A 9,020-nucleotide genomic window follows, 5' to 3' on the forward strand; every position below is an offset into this window, starting at 1 on the left:
ATGCTGTGAAAGTACTGCACTCAATATGCCAGCAAATTTGGAAAACTCAGCAGTGGCCACAGGACTGGAAAAGGTCAGATTTCATTCCAATCCCAAAGAAAGGCAATAGCAAAGAATGCTTGAACTATTGCACAATTGCACTCATCGCACATGCTAGCAAAGTAATGCTCAAAATTCTCCAAGCCAGGTTTCAACAGGATGTGAACCATAAATTCCCAGATGTTTAAGCAGCTGGATTTAGAAAAGGCAGAGGAACCTGAGATCAAATTGCCAATATCCGCTGAATCATCAAAAAGCAAGAGAGTTCCATGAAAACATCTACTTGTGTTTTATAGACTATGCCAAAGCCATAGATCCACTCTGTGGATCACAACAAACTGTGCAAAATCCTTCAAGTGATGGGAATACCAGACCACCTGATCAGCTCCCTGAGAAATCTACATGCAGGTCAGGAAGCAACAGTAAAAACTGGACATGGAACAACAGGCTGGTTCCAAATTGGGAAAGGAGTACATCAAGGCTGTATATTGTCACCCTGCTTATTTAACTTATATGCAGAGTACATCATGAGAAATGCTGGACTGGATGAAGTACAAGCTGAAATCAAGATTGTTGGGAGAAATATCAATAACTTCAGATATGCAGATGACACCACCCTTATGGCAGAAAGTGAAGAAGAATTAAAGAGCCTCTTGATGAGGAGAGAGGAGAGCCAAAAAGTTGACTTAAAGCTCAACATTGAGAAAACTAAGATCATGGCATCTGGTCTCATCACTTCATGGCAAATAGATGGGGAAACAATGGAGCCAATGACAAGCTTTGATTTTTTTGGCTCCAAAATCACTGCAGATGCTGACTGCAGCCATGAAATTAAAAGACGCTTGCTCCTTGGAGCTTCCCTGGTGGCTCAGAGGTTAAAGCATCTGCCTGCAATGTGGGAGACCTGGGTTTGATCCCTGGGTTGGGAAGACCCCGTGGAGAAGGAAATGGCAACCCAGTCCAGTATTCTTGCCATGAATGAAGGAGCCTGGTGGGCTAGAGTCCACAGGTCACAAAGAGTCAGACACGACTGAGTGACTTCACTTTTACTTTCTTTGCTCCTTGGAAGAAAAGCTTTGACCAACCTAGACAGCATATTAAAAAGCAGAGACATTGCTTTAACAACAAAGGTCCATCTAGTCAAAGCTATGGTTTTTCCAGTAGTCATGTATGGATGTGAGAGATGGACAATAAAGAAAGCTGAGCACAGAAGAATTGATGCTTTTGAACTGTGGTGTTGGAGAAGACTCTTGTGAGTCCCTTGGACTGCAAGGAGATCCAACCAGTCCATCCTAAAGGAAATCAGTCCTGAATATTCATTGGAAGGACTGATGCTGAAGGTGAAACTCCAATATTTTGGCCTCCTGATATGAAGAACTGACCCATTTGAAAAGGCCCTGATGCTGGGAATGATTGAAGGCTGGAGAAGGGGATGGCAGAGGATGAGATGGTTGGATAGCATCAGCAACTCAATGGGCATGAGTTTGAGTAAGCTCTAGGAGTTGGTGATGGACAGGGAAGCCTGGCATGCTGCAGTCCATGGGACACAAAGAGTAGGATAGGACTCAGCGACTGAACTGAAATGATACAAATTTAAAAAGGAGATTTCTTTTAAAATTCTGTATTGCCATAGGATACCTGGTTCCACCTGAACTTTTCTCAAACCTTGAGCTAACCAATGCATTTTTCTTATGGAAATGTTTTTCTTAACCTATGTTAATGAACTACGTATTTATCCTAGATTCTGTCTTCAAGTCAGTTCCCCCTAAGACTCAGAATGGACTTGAGAAACCAGAATGTTTACTCATTCAAATGTTCTCTTAAGCTATGTCAATGAAACTATATTTGCTTAGAAACGTGCCTTTCTTCAAGATTCATGTCAATCATTTTATGGCCAGAGACAACTCATCTTGTGCCAGTGTTGTCACAAAATGCAAGTTGTTTGTGAGGGGCCTGATACCATTCTCTGAGTTTTAAGACATTTCCTTTCTCTAATTAGCAGACTGCTAGTAGCTATACTGATCTTCCCTGTAGCTCAGATGGTAAAGAATCTGCCTGCGGTGCAGGAGACCTGGGTTAGATCCCTGGGTCAGAAAGATCCTCTGGAGAAGTGATTGACCATCCACTCCAGTATTCTTGCCTGGAGAATCCCATGGACAGAGGAGCCTGGCGGGCCACAGTCCACGTGGTCACAAAGAGTCGGACACGACTGAGTGACTAACACTACTACTACTAGTAGCTGTATAACATCAGCCTAAAAAATAGCAGGGGGCACTCTTTCTGCCCCCTTCTGATGTCTATGTCAGAAGCTTTCTCTGTCTCTTTTATACTTTAATAAAACTTTATTACACAAAAGCTCTGAGTGATCAGGCTTCATCACTGGCCCCAAATTGAATTCTTCTCCTCTGGAGGCCAAGAATCATGGCATCTTTTGTGTTCAGCAACAGCATTTCAGAGGGGACACAGTTCAGCTCCAAGAATAAATGCCTGCCATCCATTCTGTTCTGTGATGAAGCAGATCAGGTTGAGATTTTTTGAAGTTTCTTTGTTCTCAGTATGTAACAGAGGTGTCATTTTCCCTATTCATGAAATCTCCTAATACAGCCCAGCAGTTGTAAAAATCTCATATCCCAGCTCTAGGAGCCTGGTCCAGTTGGATAGATGGAGGAGGCACTTAGCATCCACGTGGTCTTGTGTCCCCCAGGTCTCTGAGCCTCAGGTCCTCACCTGTGTGTATAGCAGGATTACAGCCCTGCTGGCTTCTTCACACTTATCACAGGGATCAGATGAGAGAGCAGATGCTTAAGTGCTTTGAGGACATAGAGCATTTAACGGTATAAAAGTGGGATCATTTTATAAAGGGCTGTAGGTAGAAACCTTGCCTCCCAATAATAAAACAAATATACCCATAGTTCTTCTAGGTCACTTTAGAGACCCTAATCAGGTGTCTCCAATTGCTGAAGATCCTTTGCAGTATCCAGTTCAGGTATTTCAGACCATGAAGCAAAGTCCTTTTTAGTTAAATGTTGCTAGAAATAATATGGGAGAAGGCAATGGCACCCCACTCCAGTACTCTTGCCTGGAAAATCCCATGGACGGAGGAGCCTGGTGCGCTGCAGTCCATGGGGTCGCTAGGAGTTGGGCACGACTGAGCGACTTCACTTTTGCTTTTCACTTTCATGCATTGGACACGGAAATGGCAACCCATTCCAGTGTTCTTTCCTGGAGAGTCCCAGGGATGGGAGAGCCTGTGGGCTGCCATTTATGGGGTTGCACAGAGTCGGACACGACTGACGTGACTTAGCAGCAGCAGAAATAATATTTTCTTTATAAAAATTGTATTGAGAAGGGTTATGGAGAAAGGAAGCAGATAATTTTGGAAATAATATTAAGGAGTAGAAAATGAAAAAAAGAAAATGAAATGAATTTTCTTTGGTTCCTTTAACTGTTTTTAGTTTCACCAAAATAGTACATAAGCATATAATCACCAACTATGTCTAGCTTAATAAAATGGAGGAGGGTGATGATACGCAATTAACCATCCCCCCACTCCCACCAAAGGCTTTATTTTTAAGTGCTTCCATTACAATGGAAATAGCCTCAGATATCAGCCAGTGGGCCCAAGCATTCTTGGAGGGTTTATTTTTCTCCTTAAGTGACATTTAAATATATAGCATTTCATGTGCAGAGCAGGTTATGTTAGCAACAAGAGAGTAAGAAAGTGCACTTACTATGAAGGTGGGTGTCCTAGTGCTTTTCTGTTTTGTGTGTGAAGTTCATTCTCTCTCATGATAACTCTGTTTACAGCACCCACAATGCACTTGCAGTCAGGTTTTATAAAAGAGATGGAATCATATGTCTAAGCAACCCAGTTTGTGACACGAGTCAGCCTCTGATAGATAATACATTTTCTGTTTTAAAGACTCAAATGAAACTTTTCACATTCTTCTTTGAGGATAAAGAGTTACACTTGAAGTCCTTTTTTTGTCCAAACACATTCAGAGATAAGGCTTCACAATCCCTGACATTATTTTATCTTGTTATGTGCATCTGTAAGTAACCGAGATACGACAAAGATACTAAAAACTGATGATTGTGGAACTTGACAGCACTTCCTTTCCTTTGTGTTCTGCTTATACACTGAGAAAACCAGTATCTCTTCCTGTTCAGCTAGAATTTGGTAGAATTCAAGAGCTCAAAGGTCTGGTAGAGATCTGTCCTATTATTGGGTATCATCTTACATTTTAGAGAAGTCTCTTGATTGAGTCATTGTTAAAGAATTTGATTTTCTTTTCATTCTTGTGACCCACTATCCACAGGTCACATTTCTATAGGCCCTATAACTGCTTTGCCACACAAATTAAACACCAGGATATTTCATATGTATATGCCAGTCCAACGGAGGAGGCAATGGCACCCCACTCCAGCACTCTTTCCTGGAAAAGCCCATGGACGGAGGAGCCTGGTAGGCTGCAGTCCATGGTGTCTCGAAGACTTAGACACAACTGAGGGACTTCCCTTTCACTTTTCACTTTCATGCATTGGAGAAGAAAATGGCAACCCACTCCAGTGTTCTTGCCTGGAGAATCCCAGGGACAGAGGAGCCTGGTGGGCTGGCATCTATGGGGTCGCACAGAGTCGGACAGGACTGAAGTGACTTAACAGCAGCAGCATTAACATCCAAATCTGTTGTGCTCCTTTTATGTGTGAAAATGACAAACCCTGTTAAGATGCTAGTTTTCCTATCCTCTTTGTTACACTGTTTTAAATTTATTTCAGGGACTAAAATGATTTTGCTTATCAATTTACTGTAGTTATGAAGCATATATGTGATTCTGAATGACCAGAAATCTAGGAGATCTACAGGTTATTTAGCATTATATCCAGCCCAACTGAGGGTTTTAATGGGGTTGCTTCCTCTGTAGAATAAATACAGCCCTGGTTTTTCAAAAACTGTGCCTCCAATAGTGATATGATTGCTTCACATGAAGAAGGAAACCTAGAAATGTGTTGCATCAGCAGGAGGACTTAAAAACTTTTAAACCTGTTGTTTTTGTCTTTTTCTCCCTCAGGTGTACTTCAAAAGGAGATAGCCAGATATTATTCACAGTGACCTCGTGGTTATGAATGTTTCCAGTGGACAACCCTCAGCCTGAACAATTTTTGCATCAACACTTTGATTCTATTTGTCTATTTGTCTAATTTGTCTATTCCAAAGGCTTTTTTCCAATAGGCTTTGCACTGCATAAACTATATTCTACTTTTTTTATGCCAGCAACAAATATTTACACATTACAAGATGTTTGTTCTCCAACTTCACTCAATGATTTCAAGCTCTTGAAAATGGATTTATGATGTTTATTTAAATGTTATATTACTCACTTTCTTATCCAAATCAGAGGTGCAGGCCACCAATAAAAGCTGTCTCCCAGGTTTTGTGTCTTGAGAGACTCCAGAGCTAAACTCATTTTCTAATATTTGAGACAAAGTTGTCACAGATGTATTTTTACTGTTCCCAGAATTACATATTACTTTCCAATTATATCAGGGATTCTGTTTACTTGAAGACTGTGTGAAGTTGCTGTTTTGTGTCACCACTTCCTTTAACATGACTAGAATCCATTTTTCTATCAAAAGACCTGTGGTTAAAATGCTACAGAGAAAACTGATAGGAAAAACATAATAATATACTATAGTTTAAGTAACAACAACAAAAAAATAGATATATGGTTAAATACCGAAGGACAATATTATATGTTCTAAAAGAGAAGGAAGAGAAAATATGCTTTCTCAAAATAGCACTTGTAGGGGATTTGCTAATGAAGGACAGACGTGTGCTAGACTGTCTTCTAGATAGAGAATTTTATTTTTTTTAATATTACAAATTGTGGTAAAATATATATAACATAAAATTTACCATATAACCGTTTTTAGTCACACAATCCAGTGGCATTAATTGCATTCACAGTGTTGTGCAGCCACACTGTCTGGGTGACTTTTGTTAATTATGTTTTTCCTATTCAGTGTGTTATTTCTGCAGAGTCATTTTGATAAGTTTCATTTTTCTAGGCGGAATCTGTTTCCTGTGAGTTTTGAGCTTGGTTGACATAAAGTTATTCACAATATCTTGTATGTTTAATCTCTGCAGCATCTCTAACTCTGTTCTTTTAACTTTTTAATTTTCTTTTAGCCTTCTTTTTTGTGAATAATCTTGCATAACCTTTTCCTGTTTTCAAAGAATCAAATTTTTGCTTGACTGATGCTCTTTTTTTCCCCTAGATCATCATATCATTCTTTCTTTTCTTCAAGTTTTCCTTAATGTTGAGGTTTTTCCTCTAAATTCTTAAATTGAAAAGAGATTAGTAATGTCATCATTTTTCTAAAATAAGTATATAAAGCTGACTTTTCCCCTAAGGTCCATTTTAGCTGCAACCTGCAAGTTTTGGTACTCACCTCTGTCAATAGCCATAGTATTATGTATTTTCTAATTCCTAATTTAATTCATTAACTGTATCTTTTACCCATGGGTTATTCATAAGCATAATGCTCTCTAAATTTCAAATGCTTATAGATTTTTTCTTTTAGATTGAACCATATAGAACTGCTAACATTCAGTCTTTTTATAAGCTATAAAATGGCACTTTCATATGGTTCAACATATAGTTGTCTTTTGTTGTTAATATATAACTTAATTTCATTTGGTCAGACAACATTAGATTATGAATTTTAAACCAAAGGTAATGACATTCACACTAAAGGTCCTTGTTTCTACCATTTTGTATTTTATTGGGAGTTTTTAAAATGTTAACATTTAATGTTAAAATGTTAACTGGTACATGTGTAATCAGTAATTTTCAATAAAAATCCTCCCCAAATACTGGAATGTTTTATGATACGTGTTGCAGGCTGGTTCTCTGTGATGCACACTCAGATGGAGTTTAGTTCTGGGATGTGTATCAGGGGTGCCCTTGGGGTCAACACTGTGGAATCAGGAGGGAATAAACAGGGTAAGGCAGAGGGAAGGATCAAGCTGGATCACTGGCCAGATGACCTGAGCTGACCACATGGGAGTCTGGAGTGATGATGGCCCCCCAGGGTTGTCCTGACACATCCAATGACCAGTCCTTTATACCTCCACCCAGATGGGTCATTGCATGCAGGCTGCCCCCAGAGGGGCTGGTGGTTTAAGGTTGCCCACTGGCAGCACTTTCAGCTGTTGGACAACGAGTCCCTGAAGGGAGGTCAGGACAGCACGTCTCAGTGTCCCCCCTTGGTTTGTATCAAAGCTCCAGAGGTAGGTGGTGAGGGTGCACTGTGGGGAAACCTCTTGATGACTGATGTTTAAGTGAAAATGATGACTCAGTGATTCTCCTGAATACCATCTGGTCTAAAAGATAGAGAAGGTCCATGTAGGGGAGATATCCTCATTGTCCAGGGTCAGCCCAGTTGTTGCCTCTTCTAAGAAGTCACATTAACATCAGTCACCATCCTAGGTAACTCGGATTTGTGTATTACCCTGAGCGCCTCTCATGTTAAACTGAACCATACTTGGTTAGTGTCCTGTGTCACCATCTTGAGAGACCTTATTTTTAAATAAGGGGCCTGTTCTTTCTGTTGTGCATGTAGCCTGCTCTGACTGTAAGTGTCCACATGTGGAATTTTTCTCACTTAGTTTAGAGCACTTGAAACTGTGCCCTGTTCACTTTTTAATTGTCTTCCAGCTGAGTATCTGTACATAGAGGTTTCTCACTAAATGTTTGTGGAATGAACAAATGATGACTGAGAGCAAATCTTCCTTCTCAACTTTTTAACTTTGAGATATTAAGAGGTAGCCTGGGATAATAGAAAGCCCTGGTTTTGGAATCAGTCACACTGATCTGTCCTTTCTCTACTACTCACTAGCAGTGTGGGTGTGGGAAAGCAGTAACCACCCAAGATGCCAGGACATTAGAATGGCACCATCCTTGACAAAATAGGTTCTGGACAGCCTACAGCCACGTAGTCTTAGTTACATGCTTGGGTAAGCATCTCAACCTCTGAATCTCAGCTTCTTTGTCTGGAAAATGAATACAATTCCTGCTGTTGAACCATTGCTTTGGTTGGGATGATGACCTAAGAGCATCCAAAGACACAGGGGGGAATCACTGACCTTGGAGATTCTTATCACCAGGAGAGGAGAACAGGATGGGTGTGGATGAAGGAGGTTTGTGGAATGTAGAAGGTGTACTTGAGGAGGTCCTCATCTGATGGCCTAAACCAAACTGTTCTTCCTCCACATGTAGTTAAAATGACACAAGCACACGGGGAGAAGCACAAGATCTGGAGTCAGGGGCAAATACTGGCTCCTCTGGGCACTGACTGGGCTTGGATTCAAGTTCTGCTTCCCGGTGAGTGTGGGATCTTAAGGTTGGGAAGCCCACTGTGCTTCAGGGTCTTTGAAAAGTCAGGTGGGGATAGCCTTCTTGATTCTCAGAAGGCTGTTGCAAAGATTGATTATGACAGTGAAACAGTGTGGTCTGTGTGCTAATGTCAGTCCCTGACCTGTTTGTAACCCGGTTAGAAATAAGTACAGGAAATTCAAGAAGTCTAGAAATTCAAAACCCTCTGTATTGCTGTGACATCCACCCTCAGGATGGGTGGGATCCTGAATTCCCCGGGGACCAGTGTGAGTGTTGCACTTGTGCGGTAGGGGAGGGGCCCGTGGCTGAGCTGCACACTAGCCGTGCACAATGGATCATTGATTAGGTTGCAATGGGTTGAAAATGTAACGTTAAGTAAAACTCATATTTAATCCAACAAAGGTGAGAAAGACTGCTTTTGAACAATGCTGGATATGTGATTATATGTCAACCAGTACTATCCCCTCCAGCCCTATCCTCTTTATTAATTGTTCCCATCATATTTATCTTAAAATTAGAGCACACAGGCTTTCAAAGGGCCCTACTATACATTATCAATGCTTTTAATAGCATTAAAAAGTT

At 40.7% G+C, this 9,020-nt stretch overlaps 1 protein-coding gene across 2 annotated transcripts in view; it reads left to right on the forward strand.

The window, feature by feature from the left end:
• LOC113902485 (multidrug resistance-associated protein 4-like) overlaps window positions 1-6,929 on the forward strand; it is a 157,691-nt gene extending 150,762 nt beyond the window's left edge. For both annotated transcript variants that reach the window (XM_027557822.1, XM_027557821.1), the window contains one exon: window positions 5,112-6,929. The gene's annotated coding sequence lies outside the window, so the exon portion shown is untranslated. The remainder of the gene's footprint in view (window positions 1-5,111) is intronic.
• Window positions 6,930-9,020: the final 2,091 nt, after the last annotated feature.

This window comes from Bos indicus x Bos taurus, chromosome 12, assembly GCF_003369695.1.
Source record: "Bos indicus x Bos taurus breed Angus x Brahman F1 hybrid chromosome 12, Bos_hybrid_MaternalHap_v2.0, whole genome shotgun sequence".
Lineage (NCBI taxonomy): Eukaryota > Metazoa > Chordata > Mammalia > Artiodactyla > Bovidae > Bos > Bos indicus x Bos taurus.